The sequence below is a fragment of the Thermobia domestica genome, chromosome 1 (assembly GCF_964235325.1).
Source record: "Thermobia domestica chromosome 1, izTheDome1.hap1.1, whole genome shotgun sequence".
NCBI classification, from domain to species: domain Eukaryota; kingdom Metazoa; phylum Arthropoda; class Insecta; order Zygentoma; family Lepismatidae; genus Thermobia; species Thermobia domestica.
In genome coordinates, this window is record NC_137454.1 from 361127487 (window position 1) to 361147508 (window position 20022).

Sequence of the window (20022 nt, forward strand, 5' to 3'; positions counted from 1 at the left end):
TAGTCTTTAAAATGTTTCAACGTAATAACGTGCTGGAAAATCAAACATTCAAGTGCTATTCTAGATGAAAAAGCGTAGTGCAAACATTCTCAATTTCTATCGAACTCTGAACCTGTCTTATACAAACAACAAAATTCCTTTGAATGGTAACTTCGTTTGTAGTATGTTAAGAAAATTGAAGGAAAAGATTTGGAAGATATAACTAGAGAGGCACGCCTCATTTACACCCAAATTGGAATTATTTAATCTCTCGTTTAGCAACTTTTTGTGGCAACGTTTCGGCAACAGTGAGATGAGTGTGTTTAGGGTGTGCATATAAGCAGTGTTAGATATAAATTCGTCAGGAATGGAACCAATCCACGTTTAATTCGGTGTCGCGATCTACATAGGTTTCAATTGCACCACATGAAGGTTTCACGTTATACTGATTTATCAGGTCTTGTACTTTTGCAAGGATATATCCAAAAGTATCCAGTCTGATATTGAAATATAATGACAGTGGTAGTAAGCCATTCTTGGCAAGTAGTGCCATCTACGGAAGAAACAATGTATCAGTTTCAACTGTCCAACTGCGTCAGTTCGTTGGAGCCAGTAATTTGAATCAGTCGCTGTGGATTGAGATCGCATACTGCATAACAAGATACCAATCAATACGGTTGTTTGTTGCCAAGGCTGTAGTAAAATACTTCCAAGAGATTCGACACAGACACCCAACCCAGATTTATCATTAAACCCTTGGCACCAACAAACATGTAAACTGGCAATTTGCGAGCTCAATACACAGCGATTGCTTCAAATGACTGCCACCAACAAACTCATGCAGCTAGACAGTTTTAACTGATACACAATTTCTACCATAGATGACACTATATGTGATGAACGGCTTATTCAGAAGAGAGAGAGATACTGCATTGCCAGGAAGGAAACTTTTCGAAATACCCTCGTATAAATTTAATTCTACTACTATATGTTTTTCTTGATATTATAGGGTTTCCACAAACAGCAGCATATATAATAATAAAGAAGTTTATGTTTTAAGTAGCTTGTGCTCCCTAACTGTTTGAGTAAATTTATTCCTAACTGGCCGATTTATTTTAAATTTGATATGTACAGCATTTGTTCAATAAAATGTTTCGGATGGAATAAAATTTAACTTTGGCGGAAAACGGGGTAAAACTCATCCCCAGGGCCGCAACTAGGGAAGGCAGAGGGGGCACGTGCCCCGGGCGCGTGGTTGGAGGGGGCGCCGGAAAGAAGATATATCAATTGTTTTAAAAATCGCACCCATTCCCTTGAGGAACTTATTCTAGAGGTTAAAAGAAATCAAAAGTTTACTTGGCCTTTTCCATGGGACCTCTTTTCGTTGATAATATATATATATATATATATATATATATATATATATATAGAGAGAGAGAGAGAGAGAGAGAGAGAGAGAGAGAGAGAGTCTCATCTAAATAGGTGTAATGTCATACATTAAAAACCTAATATTGCATGCATTTGTTCCCTTGGGCGACCACAGAGAATCCGCCCCCATTTCCTTTTCCTACCACAAGGAGCTGTTTGTTTGGTATAATTCCATTGAGAACAGCTCTGAAGTTTAAAACGCTGTTATCAATAGGGGCGGGGGCGAAAAGTTCCCGATTTTTGTTGTTTGCTGGTGGTTGAAGAGTTTAGCTCAGACGCGCCCCCTGTAATGTTACGCAATTGCTGTAATGTTTTTAAACTAGAGGGCAGTTTTGTGGCGGAAAAGATAATTTACACGCCTCGGTGTATTTAATTGTTTCTTGTACGCCTACCAAGAGATTTTGCGAGCGAAGGCTGTATGAAGCTTTATCTATTAGTTTTGCTTGAGAGCTTTTCGAGGCATTTTGAATTGTTATCTATCAGTCCAACTTATGCTTTATTATGCTTTATTGTTAATTTCAATCATTTTTTTACATTAATCGTGTATAATGTATAATATTTACTATACATTAAATAATCTAAATATCTTGATCTATTTATTAATATTTTATGAAGCAATTTCTTTCATATTTAATGAACTTTCTAGTTAATGCACTGTAAAGAGAGATGCTTTGCTCGAATCAGTTTTTTCTATCACTTGTGTGCACCTTAGAGGTGCATATATACAGAAAGAGAAAGTATACAGAAAGGTGCCCAAAAGGTACAGAAAGTGCTCAAGTTCGAGAGGTACACATAACAATATAGTGTGGAGTTCTTGTGTGCTTCATTGTTGATGGAAAGTTTTCTTCTTTTCTCCACATCAAAGGATTACACCGAAAATTTTACAGAAATAAAAATAAGCTTTTCATTGTTGCATTGTTATGTTCTCAATGATTTTGGATCGTAAATATTGGTTTTAAAAACATTTCTCATCAGAATTGGCATTTTGCAAACTCATTGACCATCTGATCAACACTCAAACTATAATGAAAAAACTTTGACGCTTTGGAACACCCGTGACATCAATAGTCGCGCGGGCTACAGATGTAGCCCATGAAACTTTCAAGCAGAATAACAATGAGATCCTTTCGATTTTACGTTTGACCACACCCTAAACACGCAGAATGATAGTTGATAGAAAGGTACACAGACACCCTTTGAGTTATCATCTCGAATTACTTTGCGGCAAGGAAAATAAAAACGCTGGGCTACAATGGTAGCCCGCGCGCGCATTGGAGGGTTAAAGTACTTAAAAATCGATATAACTGGTTTCATTAAGAATGTTATTTACAGTTGCAATCCATAAGTGATACTTTTCGACTAAACCTTGGGGGGGGGGCACCGAATTGTGTGTTTGAACCGGGTGACAGAAACCCTAGTTGCGGGCCTGCCCATCCCTCAATTAAAACTGCGTAATATGATCGAAGTTGTCACGTATCTCCTCCCAGATAAGTAATCTTACAAAATAAAGACATTTCATAATACAGATATAGAACATGAATAGGGCACCTGAATACTTGCTTTTCGGTTTCAAACTTTTCTTTTTCAAGAAAATACAATGCTTAGAATTTATTCAAGTTCTTCGAATGTATGAACTAACTCTATGATTCTGAAACCCTGTTGGTTATCACCGAGAAACAAACAAACAAAAAAAAAAAAAAAGAAGACAATAGACCCTATCAAGTACTAAACCAATTCAGGTGGGATTCGAATACCCTACTTCTCCTTAGATCCTGTTTTATGTTATTTTCCTGTCACAAATTTATATCAAATTCTAGATTTTCTTTTCTTTTCTCACAATAATATACAGTAATATATCATTCAGAAATTAAAGACATTAGTACTAAAATAAAGAAAATTCAAATTGGCTGCTTTTTTGAGAATTGTGTGAAAAAGTGCATTCATTTTAACCCTATAGTACAAAAATCATTCAAGTCCCTACAACCACAGAATGAAACACTAAAAGCTCCGTTACTTTATTAATCAAGAGATCAATAGGTATAAGAAAATTTTCTGTTATTACACACGAGTACACTAACTGTCAATGCAGAACTATATTTTTTTCTACTGATATCAACAGATTCTAGGGTTTTCTCAGTGCTGACTACAGAAAAAGTTTTTTTTTTTTTAAATTAAAGATTGAAACATATTTTTCTGTGTTTTAATTACACTTAAATTATTGAAAATATGTTAAGTTTGGGAAATGTTACCGTCACCTATTTCTTTTGAATTGTTGTTCGTTCTTTACTAAATGAATTGGTCGCAGCCAAGGGCGCCCATGTTGTGGTTTCCAAGGGGGGCAAGTATAAGCGACGTTTCAAAAATAGTTTCAAATTTTGCTGTAACTAATGTAAAAATTCTATTGGATTTTCGATATTCTGAAGTACAATTTCCTCTGGGGGGAGCGATCGCACCACCTTGCCCCCCTGATGGTCGCCCTTGGTCGCAGCAGCAAGTTACCACCTTTTCCAACTAGTGATTTATTAAAGTGCATTTTTATAAGCCTTTCTATATTTATTAAAGTGGTAATCTAGTTTATTTGAGGTTGGAGTGTGATGACCAGATAATTTTCGCCATGTAGAAGGTATCTCTTTAATAGTTGCTCCGTATTCCTGCTAATAATTCATTAAGCCCTTCTATAACTGTACTTTCTTAATTTACTACAGGAAGATATTTTTGTTCAAGCTATGTTGTCCAAACTAAAGTTCAATACATTATTTTCTAACGAAAGAAACACTGACCAAAGCTTAAAACTCACTGTATTTTAAATTATAATATGTTGTAACGGTTTCGGATATCTAACATATCCTTCTTCAAATATTTACTATCTAACGAAAAGAAAAGGAAATGAAATACTTCAGTTTACGTCCCACACGATTTTGTCCACCATAAACTCATATAAATCTGGGATCGAAGCAGGGACACCTCATACCAGACACAAGTGCTACTTTTTTTTTTTTTTTAGTTTGCTCCAACGAGAACCGTTTTTTCTTAATTGTCTCTTAATTCATGTCGATTCTACGTAATCCAATCTAACAGGGACACGAACGTAGAAACTTTAAGAACAGTTAAAAGCGCCAATGCTGTTCAGAGGGACTCGAATTTTAACGAGTTACACGAACTGCAATGTTCTACTTTGAACTATCTTTCATGACACCCAATAAAATGTTTCATCGTTTAAGATTAGGTTCTAAAGAACTTATATATATATATATCGGGTCAGAATTGGAAGATATGAGTGAGTTATCACAACAGTCACAACACTGAATTTTGATAAGTATTTCGAGTATCTTAAATGTAATGAAGTCACCTACAGTTTTGCTGTGATAAGAAAATGCCTTTACACTGATAAATTCTTACCTTCTGAGACTAAATCTAAACATTAAGGAGTGTTCTCTTTCTAAAAGCCTTTGTGGTGGACAAACACCCACTTATGTGGGTTTTCTCGAGATTCTTCCGTTTACTCCTACTTTCTTCATACCATCATTTCATTTATTCTCATCATCACCGTCTCCTTTAGCTACACAAGAGGAACTACGCAGGGTGTGTGTAAACTTCTGTAAATTTTAGATTTTCCTGTAAATTTAGTCTAATTTTAGGGATAATTTAATATATTTTAATAATCCTCATGTTAAATTTAGACTCCCACGGCCGAAATAACTTCTATCGTACGTTCCTGCTACACGGTATAATCGTGGAACGTAAAACTAAATGATTTTATTGCATTTCATTAGTAGAAGATATTGATATTACTTAACATTCTTGATTTTCACTCTCGTTGGTTTTTGAATAATAATTTCATCCTAGGAAGTTTTGTTGAAAGTAGTCCACTTATTAAAATGCTTCATGAAATGAAATAAACCATAAATGGGACAGTCACTTGAACAGGTATTACCTTAAAGTAATAATAATAATAATGAAATTACTAGTTTTATTTCAATGATTATGACCTATAGGCTAAAGGACAGGCATGATAGTAAATGATTATGAAATATTTGGTAGAATGTGGGAGGAAGCGAGAGAACTCCGAAAAACCCCACAGACACAATATTATCCTCCACAAACTTGCGTGAGTAGAGATCGAACCATGAAACCCTCGCGCTAGAGGTGAGCAGTCTACCATTAAGAGGCCTCATCACAGCGAAATTAAAATACCGCTAATTTTACAGTAATTATGTGATATCTTCAAATAGATAAAAGATAATCGGAATGTCAAACAAGATCGCCCTAGACAATATTATTTTGCATGAGGTGCCGTTATCAGGAGTCACCTAGTAGCTTTCTGTTTGCTGCCATTTTGAAACGCTAAAGTAAGTCCCGATTTTCAAAATGGCTAGGAATCGAAAGAAGATAAGTGAGTCGTGATAACGGTATCTCATGTAAAATAATATTGCCTACGGCGCTCTTGTTTCACATTTCAATAATATTTTATCTATTTGAAGATATCACATAATTACTGTAAAATTGGCGGTATTTTAATTTCACTGTGATGAGGCCCCTTAAGCTACCTTGTCCTAATAATAATAATAATAATAATAATAATAATAATAATAATAATAATAATTGTGTAGTGAATAATCTCATATGGTACGGTAGATTAACTACACTCATTAATTCCCTTCCCCAATATGGGGTCCCGGGTTCGATCCCAGTCCCCGCCAAGTGAACTTTGTGGTGGACAAACACCGTATGTGTGGGTTTCCTCGGGGGTTCTCCCGTTTCTTCCCACTGTCTTCATTCCACCATTTCATTCATTTCTCATAAACACCGTCTCCTTTAGCCTAACCGGCATAACCGTGGGACGTAAAACTCAAAGATTTCATTTCATTTTCCTTTCCTCAATATTTCTTACATTTCGGCGATTTTGATTAGGCTACTCACAAAAGAAAACATGTTAACAATATGAACAGTGGTTCTCAACCTTTTTTGACTGGAGACACAGTTCATTGAACATCCAGGACAATCGTGAGACACTTGTTTCATATTTTTATTATAAATACTACTACTACTACTACTACTACTACTACTAATAATAATAATAATAATAATAATAATAATAATAATAATAATAATAATAATAATATAAAATAATAATAATAATAATAATAATAATAATAAATTTTATAATAGTGAAATCAATTAGTTTTTATAATGATTCTATACAGCACTGAGCATTATTGCTACCGCTGGAGTGTTGACTGGTACACTCTGTCTCAATTTTAACTGATTATTATTAAGTTCTTCATGACTTTTAAATTCTAAAATTTCGCGACACACCTTAGAGGACTGCGTGACACACCAGTATGTCGCGACACATCGGTTGAGAACCATTGGTATGGAAGTGAGAAACGCTAAAATACTATAGTGTACTAATGAACGAAAAATCAAAAGCAATAATACGAAATTTGGAGATTGAAAAAAACAATTTAAGTTTATTATTATTATTATTATTATTATTATTATTATTATTATTATTATTATTATTATTATTATTATTATTATTATTATTATTATTATTATTATTATCATAAGGGCGATTATTTAGCCCTTTATCAACAACTTCTTGAAGCTGACTGGACTAATATTCTGTTGAATCCAGACCTTAATACTGCTGCTATTGCTGTAGAAAATTTAATAAAATCCAGAATGAGTAAGAACATACCTCTAAATAGACCTAAATCTAGAAAATATCCTTCTTGGTACTCTAGGAACCTGATCTCATTAATTAAAGCGAAAGAAAACGCTCATAAGAGATTTAAACTTACTGGCTCAAATGAAGGTTATAATGTTTTTGCTTACATACGGAAACAATTTAAAGAAAGGTTAAGGTTAGACAAGCTTGCTTATATACATAATATGATGAAGTGTCTGATGAAACCAGTGTCAGTTGGCGAAACTGTAACACATATGTAGTTTTTTATGTGAATATATTGTTTTGCTCAGCAAATAGTTTATTTGTGTTTAAATAATATGGAGAATGCATTAAGTAATTCACCTCAAAAGTTTCGGAAGTTTGTTAATAAAAATAAAAGCCAAATAAACCAAGCCACTGGACTTATGGTTGATGATGTGTATGTGTCTAATTCTAAAACTTTAGCTAATTTATGGGCTCAATTATTTGAGAATATATATCAAAGGCGTCCTTCTTTACATAATATTGACTTATCGGACTTGGCGGGTAATGATTCTTTTTATCCTATTATTACAACTAAGCAAGTAACTAAGGCTATAAAAAATCTTAATGCCAAATCATCTTCTGGCTTAGACGGTATACCTGCTTTTATACTGAAGGGCATTGTGTCCATCATTGCGCCTGTCTTAACATCTTTGTTCAACTGGAGTTTATTTACTTCTGTTTATCCTGAACATTGGAAGATGGTCGTTGTTGTTTCTATCCCCAAGACTGATGGGAAAAATTTATCCGACTATAGACCTACTTCTTTGTTGAGTATCATACCCAAGGTTTTCGATAAGTTAATATATAATTATTTGTATAATCATGTTTATCCCAATATTACGATCTATCAACATGGCTTTATGAACCATAGGTCAACTACAACTAACTTAACATGTTTTATAGCTGATACTCTTCCTATCTTTAAAAGTAATGGTCAAATTGATGTAATTTATTTCGACTTCTCTAAAGCCTTTGATAAGTTATCATATGACATCTTAATTTACAAATTGAAACATTATGATCTCTCCATTGTATTTATTACTTGGTTAGTATCATACTTGTCCCAAAGAAAGTTTGTGGTTAGGTATAAGGGTAATCTTTCAGACGTATATAACATATACTTCAGTGTTCCGCAAGGATCAAATCTCGGACCACTTCTATTCCTTATGTTTATTAATGATATAACTGAAAATTTGGATTGTAAATGTTTGATGTATGCAGATGACCTCAAAATCTACAAAACTATTGCAAATTTGGGTGATTGTTTGGTTCTCCAAAATAATATTAATAAAATACTACTTTGGTGTCAAAACAATGTACTATCTTTAAATTGTAACAAAACCTTTTCAATGAATATTACGAATAAAACAAATCCAACTTTTTTCATTTATCACATAAATGATACTCCAATTAGAATTGTAGATTCTATTAAAGATTTAGTATTGTTTTTGACAGCAAATTGCTTTTCAAACAACATCTTGAGAATATAACTTCCAAAGCGAGAAGGAATCTTGGAATTCTTAAATGGATGTCCAAAGATTTTAAGTCTGTTAAAACATGCCTTATTGTTTATTATTCCAATGTTAGAAGTCGTCTTGAATATTGTTCAATCATATGGAATAGAAATATAGATTATATATCTACTATTCTGGAGACAATTCAAAATATTTTTCTTGCTTGGTTACGCTGGAACTTAAAGTGTTGTGAAGGTATGTCTTTGGAGGTATGTTAATAAGGTTGTCTGAAAGAAGGATTATTTTGGATCTTAAAATGCTACATTCAATTCTTCACGGTAATTTGAATTTGTTATCAATAATAACTCTCTATACCACCAATTATCATATAAGAAATCTGGAAATATTTAAACCCATTCAGTTTCTCAATGATGTTCCTTTTGTATAAAATTTTATCAGTAGCCAATGATTTTGCCAGTGTTATTAATATTTTTTATCATAATTTTAGTAATATACAAAGACAGTTATATAATCATTTCATAATCACATCAGTGTTATTAATATTTTTTATCATAATTTTAGTAATATACAAAGACAGTTATATAATCATTTCATAATCACATCAGAAAATTATTATTTTTTATATAGCACCATGTTTATTTTATGCATGATTTTTTTTCTTTTCTGTGCATGTATCATTTGTATTTTATAATGTACTATGTTTATTTTTGTTATTTGCATGTTATTTGTATGGACATTGTAAGTGGTCAGTTCTGTCTGTAATTTCCAGTATGCAATAAAATATTATTATTATTATTATTATTATTATTATTATTATTATTATTATTATTATTATTATTATTATTATTATTATTATTATTATTATTAAAATTTTACTCAACTTTTCAACGGTAGAAAAATATTTTCCCAGACTATTCTGAATGTGGTCAATATCACTGTGATACGATATTACGAAATAAAAAGTAATATTTTAACAGAATATTAAGCAAATAAGTATATTAATTATATTTATATTATTGAAAGACGAATTGCCTTTAAAAAGTATCAAATAAAAAAATAGTGGTCAAGAATTTCACAGCGCTGAACTTGTTTCGCAAACATCGGGAAGTACTGAGGGGTTAAACTTTTTTAAAAAATAATAATTATATCATTTTTTAAATTTGAATTCTATGTCATCTGTTAAAGAGATAAAAATTGTAATTTAAATAATTTCTTTCCACTTACCTTACACTCCGCTCTTCCGTTGTGATTAAACTAGTTCAAAAAAGAAAATAAAAAACCGCGTTCACCTGCACTACTCTCTCGCATGAACTTTCGCCTTACTGTTGGGACGCGGATGGTGCTTCCCGCTATATTTCACCGATAAGCGCGCTGATCTAGCAGCTGGGTGGCGACATCACCCGGCGTATTGCCCAACTACTACAAACATGCTCCAGTCGAGCAGAGAAAATTGATCGCGTGTTTGGCCAAAGTTTGGCGAAAGAACCGCAAACCACGTTGGCTTTTTTTATCTGTTTTTCTCCCCTCCTCTCAAATAGTTTAATCAATTGAAGAAATACCGTCTTTAATTAATTTATTTTCTCACTTAAACAACGATAGATTCCAGTATCTGTCTGAAACAAGTATTTAATTTATAAAAAAATTAATTTTATTTTGTGTCTTCAACCTAGAGCGCCGCTACACAATGTAATTTGCAAGTATGAAAGGTACGGAATTTTTAAAAGACATTTTTGTTTTACGCTTTAAAAAAGTTTTAAAAAAGAAAAAAACAAGTAAGAAAGAAAAAATGTTTGTTTATTCAGGCCCATCTGAAATAGTTTATGAAATGAAATAATTTATAAATGAAGCATTCACTTGAATTGCTTACCCCCAAGTACTTGACAGAATTTCTCATTCCTCTCTCAAAAAAAAAAAAAAAAAAAAAAAAGTAAAGGACACTGGCGCAAATCCCGGGGGGATGAAGGGGACATGTCCCCTCCAATCTTGGGACTGGAGGGGACTGTCCCTCCCAATAATCCGATTTGAAATGTGTTTTTCGGGGGGGGGGGAGGGAAATGTGATGATTTGTGTCCGATTGCCACAAAGGAAAGTGAGATGAAACTGATGTCCCCCACAATAAGCCTCCAAATCACTTAAAAACAAACAAACAAACAAAATTATAAGAACGGTCTTACCCGTCCCCTCCCCTCCCCCCAATGTTCAAGACAGATTTACGCTGCTGGCAAAGGTAGAAACGGTATCCTAGGCCTCTTCCTTCCCTTTTCTCGGATAGTGTGATGACCGAGGGACGTCATCCCTCATACGTTACGGGCTAACATAGCCAGAGATGCCAAAAGGCCAGAGATCTAATTCCTAATCCAAATCCGGAATTGGTTATGACAACCAAAATAACTCGCTTTGTGCACTAAATTTTATTCAACTTGACAACTTGTGCCCTAAAACCCGCCAGTGGGTACCCTTGTATTTATTCAGTATGATCACACAAATAAGATTGAAGTACGTCCGTTACTCCACACGACAACTCTCGAATGTAATGGGATGGGTATATTTTAAAATAATAATGAGTTGAAAAGTTTATCGCTACAGAGACAAAGCTTCGCCATCAACTTAACGGCAATCTAGATTTCAATTACTTTGCATGTTTCATGGCCCCCTACATCCCGAAAATGCAGTGGCGGTTCGTTCATGTAAGATAAAACCCACACATTACATTATTATTTCTTATTTTCTTTTTATTTCAACCGATTTCCAAAATCTCTCTTTTACTTTCCTTCCTTGCCACTTGAACTGAACAGTTGTTGCGAGTTCCAGATAATGTCACTAGAGAGCAGCATAATAGCTTAGGCCTGTCCTCTAGCGTCATTCTTTGGTACTGCTTGTGGGTTTGGAAGCAATTGTTTGCATTGCCACCGTTAGGGTATGTTATCTGTGGCATTGCTTACCCTACCGAAAGTTAAAACAGAATGTGAAAAATTGTCAAATCCTCTTTATTAGAAAATTTGTATTAAATCGTGAAAAAAAATAATATACTATATTGATGTGTGTCTGTTTTACTGTGATATTAGATTGTTTAAAAGTGCAGTGATACGCTTGAATCTTGTGCAATGTATGGGAGGAAAGTATGCAACAGCAGTTTCTGTTTATTGCAGTGGAATCAAGAAGCCTGTAAGATGGAGTCGGAGTTAGGGGCTAGAGGTAATTGTGGCTGCATAATTTCTTATCTTCTTTTATCTATAAATAATTTTGCCTCTCGAGCACACGAAAAGAAAAAGGTGAGTGTGCAGAATGCTTGTCCAAGTCCTCAACTTAACATTTCCACTAAAGTGAAAACATGTATTGGGCATTTTAATATATTACAACTATTCGTAGTTATGTGATTGTTCTTCTACAAATAAACCAGGGTGCGAATTGGCGGGGGGGATGCCAGGGATTTCCCCCCCTGACAAAAATCTTTCCCACCCTGGGGAAGAAAAATTTTATCCCTGGCAGGGATAACTTTTTTTCCCCTCTGGAGTATTTTTAAATGGACATAAAAATAAGATAGAAAAAGGGAACAATTCTTACTTTGCGTAGCTAACCTAAATATTGCTTGAGTGAAAATTTATGAAAGATCTCACATCTCAACTGTTTTGTACTTGTTAGTGTATATATATATATATATATATATATATATATATGTGTGTGTGTGTGTGTGTGTGTGTGTGTGTGAGGACTGGGTGTGCATATGGATGAAATTCATCCCCCCCTGGGAAAATTTTTCAATTCGCACACTGAAATAAACTACTTTTTTTGTAATCATAAGATTGTTTGGAACAATCGACGGTACAACCAAATTAATAATGTATACAAAGCTTTCAAAAATGAACTATATTTCTCAATGTCTTCTCCAACCAGTAACTATTAAAAAGAAAAACGTTTGGAAAATCCAGACTTGATCTTATGCTTGATGAACAACAACAACAACAAAAAGTGATTTGCAACACAAGGAACGGTTCGTAAAGAGACATTACGAAGCGTTTCATAGATGCGAGCATGTTTCTTGGAAAAATATGAACAGGCTTTGAGGATTCAGAATAAGAATACAAATTCTTCAAATGTAAGAAATTACGTATAACTGCTAACTTGAGTTGATTTTGAGTTTAACGTCCCGTTCAGCAGCGAGGCTATATGAGACGTGGACCTACTGATTAACGTGGAATCCGAACCACATGAGCTCCCGCCGGGAATCGAACCCGGGTCTCCCACGCCAAAGGCGCGTACGCTAACCGCTTATCCACGAAGGAGCTCATAACTGCTAACTCTAATTAACAAATATAATCCATTATTTCGCAGCCAATTAGAAAATTCTAATGTGTTCAGTGGATTATGTAATATAATTAATCATATAATACAGGGTGTCCGAGAAGTCCTTCCCTGAATACAGAAATTGATAACTCAGGCTAGAAATAAGATAGAAATATGAAACTGGTGTTGAATTGTTTACAAACTATAAAAGTTTTGGTCACATCAGTACACTTCCACATGAGCACCCTTGGTAGCACGTAGCACATCTAGGCGATATTCAATCCATCCACACATTAGCCAACATCACTGGAGGGATCGATGCAACGACTGTGGTTATTCGTTGCTGCAGGGTTTCAAGATCTGGTACACGTGTTCGGTAGACCTCATCCTTGACATAACCCCATAAAAAGAAGTCTAATGGGGTTATGTCAGGAGAGCGTGGAGGCCAAGCTGTTGGTCCATCACGACCAATCCATCGCCCAGGAAATGTCCTATCGAGATAGGCACGGACGTCCAAACCCCAATGAGGTGGTGCACCGTCTTGCTGAAAAACGACATCGGGGCGATACTGAAGCAGCTGAGGAACAGCATACAGCTGCAACATATCCAGGTACACTGCAGATGTGATGGTATCCTCAGCGAAGAAGAATGGCCCGATAATTCGATCGTGCAATAACGCGCACCAAACATTCACCTTTGGACTGCCTCTGGTGAACTCCCTGACCTCCCTGGGGGGTTCTGAACCCCAAATGCGTACATTATGGCGATTCACTACTCCACTGACAAAGAATGTCGCTTCGTCGGAAAAGGCAATTCGTCTGAGATAACCATTATCGTCCGCAATACGTGATAGCATTTCGACCGCAAAGTCATATCGACGTGTACCGTCGTCGGGCAACAAGGTCTGAACGAGTTGCACTTTGTAAGCACGAAACAATAAACGTTTGTGTAAAATGTCATGGATAGAGCTTTTTGGCATCTGTAATTCACGTGAGGCCCTGCGCACTGATTTCTTAGGACTTCTCAGAAAAGACTGCCGCACAGCCTCCACCGTGTCTGCTGAGGTTCTTGGTCGACCAGACCTCGGAAGGTCAGCAACCGACCCTGTGTTCTTGAACTTCTCATACCAGGCTTTAATGCTCTTGACATCAGGCGGAGTCCTCCCAAATGTTGTCTGGAACTGTCTCTGCACCGTGGTTGGTGATCGTGTCTCATGGTACCACAGGACACACTGTGCCTTCTCCTGGTTGGTTGGCATGGGTTCTTGGGCTTCTTACTTACGTACTACAAACCTAAAACAAACAAAATTGAGACTTGGTAAAACAGAACAAACCTAACACAGACAAAAACTTTTATAGTTTGTAAACAATTCAACACCAGTTTCATATTTCTATCTTATTTATAGCCTGAGTTATCAATTTCTGTAATTAGGGAAGGACTTCTCGGACACCCTGTACAACCTTCATTGAATTGCTTACCCAAAGTAAAGTTTCACGATACGCCACTGCGAAAAAGTGACTTTCGAATGTCTGTCCGTCCGTTCGTCCAACAGCTCTAAAGATTTTGTTTATATTTTATACTTTATATTTTTATTAACAAGCTTACATTGTGCTCTATTTCACTTCACTGGAGGGAAAATAAGAAGGGATAGTTTACTCTTCAGGGTTTTCTTTCACGGCGATTTTCTAAAAAAAAGAAATGACAGACGATTTTGTTCATATTTCAGAGATAAATGTTTCATTAGTTTAAAAAAAAATCGGTAAAGACAGTAAAAGGGATCACGCAAAAAAGAATCCAAGTATAGGGTATGAATAGGCACAGTTAAAGTCGCCATTACTCGTTATGGGTTAACGAATTGATTCCATTAAGGAACTCTATCGAAATAATTGCTCTAGCTATTTATGATAAAAAAAAAAAAGAGAATAAAAACATTCGCTTGCATGTACGGAACATAGTCTATAGATAACCACTGTTAAAGTCACCGTTAACTAACTAACTAACTCTATGACCTATGGAACCCGAAGGTTCAATGCCGCGTTCACAAAAGCTCTCCACTGACTTCTATCCTTAGCTAACTGCATCCAGTTTCTACTTTGTATTCCAATCTCTGCGAGATCCATCTTAATATTGTCCTCCCATCTGCGCCTAGGTCTTCCTAATGGTCGTTTTCCGATTGGTCTTCCAGTCAAGACTTTGAAAGCGTTTCTACTTTCTTCCATTCTAGCTACATGACCTGCCCACCTAAGCCTCCTAGACTTGACGACCCTAACAATGTTTGGTAAACCGTATAAATTATGTAGTTCCTCGTTATGAAGTTTCCTCCATTCCCCATTCTCGTTCCTCTTGGGTCCGAATATTCGTCTCAGGATCTTGTTCTCAAATACTTTCAGTCTATTTTCTTTCAGAGTAAGCGACCATGTTTCGCAACCATACAGAACAACAGGCATGATTATCGTTTTGTATATTTTAAGCTTCAAATTCCTCGACAGAATTCGTGACGACAAGAAATTTTGAACCGAATAGTAACACGAATTCCTTGTTTTTAGTCGACATGTAATTTCTTCGTGAATATGATTTTCCTCTGTTAATACTGATCCTAGATATTTGAAACTATCCACTTTATCAAAAGTATTATTTAATATTTTAACGCATCCATAATTTCCTGTATTACGGTCCCGACGCACTTCCATGTATTTAGTTTTCTCTGCATTTACTTCTAAACCCATGTCCCTGCAAGCGTTTAATAAGATCTCTGCATTTCTTTCTATTGTTCTTCTATCATCCCCTATAAAATTTACATCATCAGCATATACCATAACCTGGTGAATACCGTTCAACTCTAGGCCCTGGTTGCTATCTTTGAGTTTCCTTATAGCGTATTCCAGAACAAAGTTAAATAATAATGGCGACAACGCATCTCCTTGTTTCAGGCCATTTTCGACGTGAAAGCTCGTGGACAAAAATTTTCCTACTCGGACTTTACTTTGGGATTCATTCAAACATATCTTAATTAATCTAATTAGCTTTCTCGGTATTTCAAGTTCTGTAAGAACGTTGTATAATGTTTCTCTCCTAACCAAGTCGTACGCCTTTCTAAAATCAATAAATAGTTGATGTACCGGGGTATTGTATTCCCACCTTTTTTCGAGTATTTGGTGAATGGTAAATATTTGGTCGATAGTTGATCGATTTCGCCTAAATCCGCACTGATAATCTCCAATAATTTCATCTGCATATGGGGTCAATCTTCCTAATAGAATGTTTAAAAGGATTTTATAGGATGTTGACAGAAGAGAAATGCCTCGATAATTATTACAGTCAGTTTTGTTGCCTTTCTTGGGAATGGGAACAATGATTGATTCTTTCTACTCTTGTAGCAATTCTTCCTTGTTGTAGATAAGGAGAATGAGTTTGTGTATCTTGTTTCACAATTTTTCGCCTCCAACTAAAATTAACTCAGCCGAAATTTCATCTACACCCGGAGATCCGTTAATAAGTTTGCGTGGATTGACTCCATTAACAAAATTGGACAAGATAATTACTCTAGTTTTTTTTTTTTTTTTTTTTTTTTTTTTGCAAAAAAGGAAATTTAAAAATTCGCTTACAGGTATGGGGTGTGGACTATATATAGCTACTCTTAAAGTCGCCGTTATATATTATAACTTAACGGATAAACTCCACTAACGATCTCGGGCGAAATATTCGCTATCTGTGAAGAACAGAATTATAAAAATTCACTTCCGTTCAAGAGTATCGCGCGGAGTAAGTGACGGAAGGAATACTAACGACACAATAATCTTTATAAGTTTCACTGCGTTATCCTAATAACCTGAGAATTTGACATAACGCCCTTGTCCTGAAAAAGCCCACAAGGGGTAGTTTCCTCTTGAGGTGAGTCTTTTTTTTTTTCTTATATTTTCTGAAAACCTACTTTGTCGAGTGATTTTGTTCATAATCCATTAATAAACCTACAACACGGGATAACCCATTGCTCATGAAAAAAATCCACAAAGGATAGTTTTATATATACCCTATACAGACAGGGTTCCTGCTGATCTGGAGAAATCTATTTTCCTGACTTCTCCCTGACCTTCCCTGACCTTTGGCAGGAAATTCCCTGACTTCCATGAAAGGTGTCCGATGACATTGACATATAAATAAAGAATAAATAACGGTGATATTTATATATGAGAACACCTATTCCATAGAGAAAAATAATAATAAATTGCTCACTCATGTCCAAAATGATTGTCGCATATCTATAACTGTCTTCTTGTGAGCATATAATTTGATAATCATTTTGCAGGGTACTTTTAATACTGATACTATGTGTATAATCGGGAAACGTATATTTGCGGTAAATTTCATGGTAAATTATAAATACGAAAATTAGAATGAGTAAAACAAAATGTTGCTAAATGGACAAGAAAATTTTATTTTCGTTTTATTGTTCTTATTTACTGCTCTTTTGACATGAAATTTGCAACATGCATGTCTTTGCCGATTATACACATATTAACAACACAAGAAATATCGGGCGAATTCACTATCAAATTATATTCCTACAACAACATATTTATAGATATGCGACAATAATTTTGGACATGAATGTACATTTTACTTACTACCCATAAAAATCCGAGCAACATTCCATACTGTGATCATTAATGGTTGGCTAAGCTGAAATTTGTGTACAATTAATGTTAGAAAAATATATTTTATCAGATTTCCCTGACTTTCCCTGATTTCCAGTCTATTTTCCTGAGTTTCCCTTACCTGTACCATCTTCCCTCACTTCCCTGATTTCCCTCACCAGTAGGAACCCTGCTATATATGTAAATTACTCTAGAGGATTAATGTGATTTCATTCATATTTCTAAACAGATATCATTAATAACACACACACACACACACACACACACACATATATATATATATATATATATATATATATATATATATATATATATATATATATATATATATTGTTATGTGTTTTCTGAGATTGTCGTTATATTTGTATACACTTTCTTTCGTGAAATCGTATTTAAGATCACTCCTCTACTCTCCACCCAGTATGTCAAAGTTGGTACTGAGTCCAACTCCCTTTAAGCCTCAGTATCGAAACGTCTTCGGCTTTACTGGTTCGAAGATGATGAAAAAGTGCACTAAAAGTCTCAATAGTGGGGGGGAGACTCGTATTTCAGAGGTAGAGCTTGTACTGGAAATCGAAACCCAGGTAACATATGAAGACTGTGAACTGAATCCAGATAGGGAGGGATAGCTTGACTAAATTAAAGAGATCATTTCCAATGTACGGTTTATTTATAAGAATTAGAAAAATAAAAAATAAAAATACAAAGGATCTTACAAATTGGTTACTTGAATTTACAACTTTGGATTATTACTACTTAACCTGTATGGGCACAACCCCTTTATTACCAAACGGGTGCTAGAAGGTTATTATGCTAAGCCGCGGTTGATTGAAAATAGTAAATTTGATAATCCGTACTCGCAACTTGCATTGGCCCAAAAGGGAAAGTGATAATTCTTAAAGGGGGAACTTGGTCTCATGTTGGAATTAAGCTTTATATTAATCCCTCACAAATCTCGAGGTGCTCATCCCGAATCGAGGGGGGACTTAGAAAAATAATCACATACCTGTTTTTACTACGAGCGTCCGGAACGAAGGGCGAAGCACACTGGACGAATGCTGGAAAGAAAATCAACCGAGCTGGGCGACGGGCCTCGCTTATAAAGCGACTTCGTCCCACGCATTTCTGCCAGTTCTGACGTCGCTCGAGAGCTACGTCACGAGCCTTGACGAGCTTGGAGAAGCTTCTTCACGCGCATGCTCAATAGTGGCCAAGAATTCTAGTTTTTCTATGATTTTTCCCCATCACGCCGGGGCTGAAGTATCTATTTTACATTTACTACTACATTTTTATTTCACGCATAGCTTCAATTACATAGTGTTTTTATGTACTTATCGCTTGCGTGGGGTTAACCAAATCTACATCCGCGTCCCGGCCCTGTGATTTAGGTAAATCAAAGCCAGGGTCATACCACTATTACATGCGTGTGGGTTGGTGTCAATGAGGCATCAGATTGCTAATACAATCAAAGCCTCTCCTGACTCTGTTCTCCCTTTCTCTCTTTTCTTTGCAACACACACAATTAGAAAAGCGCGGGCGTCTCGCCCCATAATTTGAGTCCGGCTTAGGACTTCGAGGCTTAACTGTGTAACAATATATACATATAATATCAAGTCGTTTCTCATGAAAGAATCCACAAGGGGAATGGGGAATAGTTGCGTTTTCACAAATATAAGGTAACCAAGAAAGTTCTGTTGCTTTTTCACCCACCACCTTCTAACATCGATATTTAACATAAGACGTATCTGGAAGATCAAAAATGTCCCCATCAGCATCGACGACCTTCTGTCAACGTTCTGGAAGGCCATGGATTCCATCGCGTTAGAACTTGGTGGGCCGTGAAGCGAAAAAGTATCAAATGCATTTTGCACCTCCACTAGGGATTTGAACTGACGTCATCTACGGTGATGGTCCAAGGAATGGAACAGATGATTATCGGACAGTGCAATGTCAGGGAAGTATAGCGGATGAAATAGTCTTTTCCATCCAAGGCGTAAAATGGTGACCCGGGTCATCCTAGCCACATGGGGAATATCGTTGTCCTGTAACGGAAGGACTCCTTTGCGAGTCAGAAGTGCTGGCTCCAGCGTCTTGAGTTTTTCTTGAACATGACTCAACTGATGACAGTACACAGTTGCATTGGTGCTCTAACCAGCTAGTAGCAGTTCCCGATGCACGATGCCACGAGCAATCCACAAAATGCACAGGAGGGCACTTACACCGTATTCTGGTGCAGTATTGGTTACGGCTGTTTCGGAACAGGTTCGTGGGATGCTAATAAATGATGACGGCGCCGTGGAGCTTCGTACAAGACCCACTTCTCATCACATATCAAAACCCTGTCCACAAATGGCTCCTTCCTCAGACGAGACAGCAAAGAAACACAGGTGTCTGCTCGCGTTGCCTTCTGGCCCGGAGTCAAATCATGTGAGATCTATCTACCCAACTTGAAGTGCTTCCCAAGTTCATGGAGGAGCTCACATGT

General features: G+C 35.9%; 1 protein-coding gene across 2 annotated transcripts in view; it reads right to left on the bottom strand.

Annotated features, from left to right (window-relative positions):
• The window catches only part of LOC145664127 (glutamate receptor ionotropic, kainate 2-like), a 333349-nt gene extending 323368 nt beyond the window's left edge, over positions 1-9981 (bottom strand). The window contains exon 1 of one of the 2 annotated variants that reach the window (XM_081730516.1): positions 9823-9981. The gene's annotated coding sequence lies outside the window, so the exon portion shown is untranslated. The remainder of the gene's footprint in view (positions 1-9822) is intronic. The other variant, XM_081730507.1, reaches the window with a different exon arrangement.
• Positions 9982-20022: the final 10041 nt, after the last annotated feature.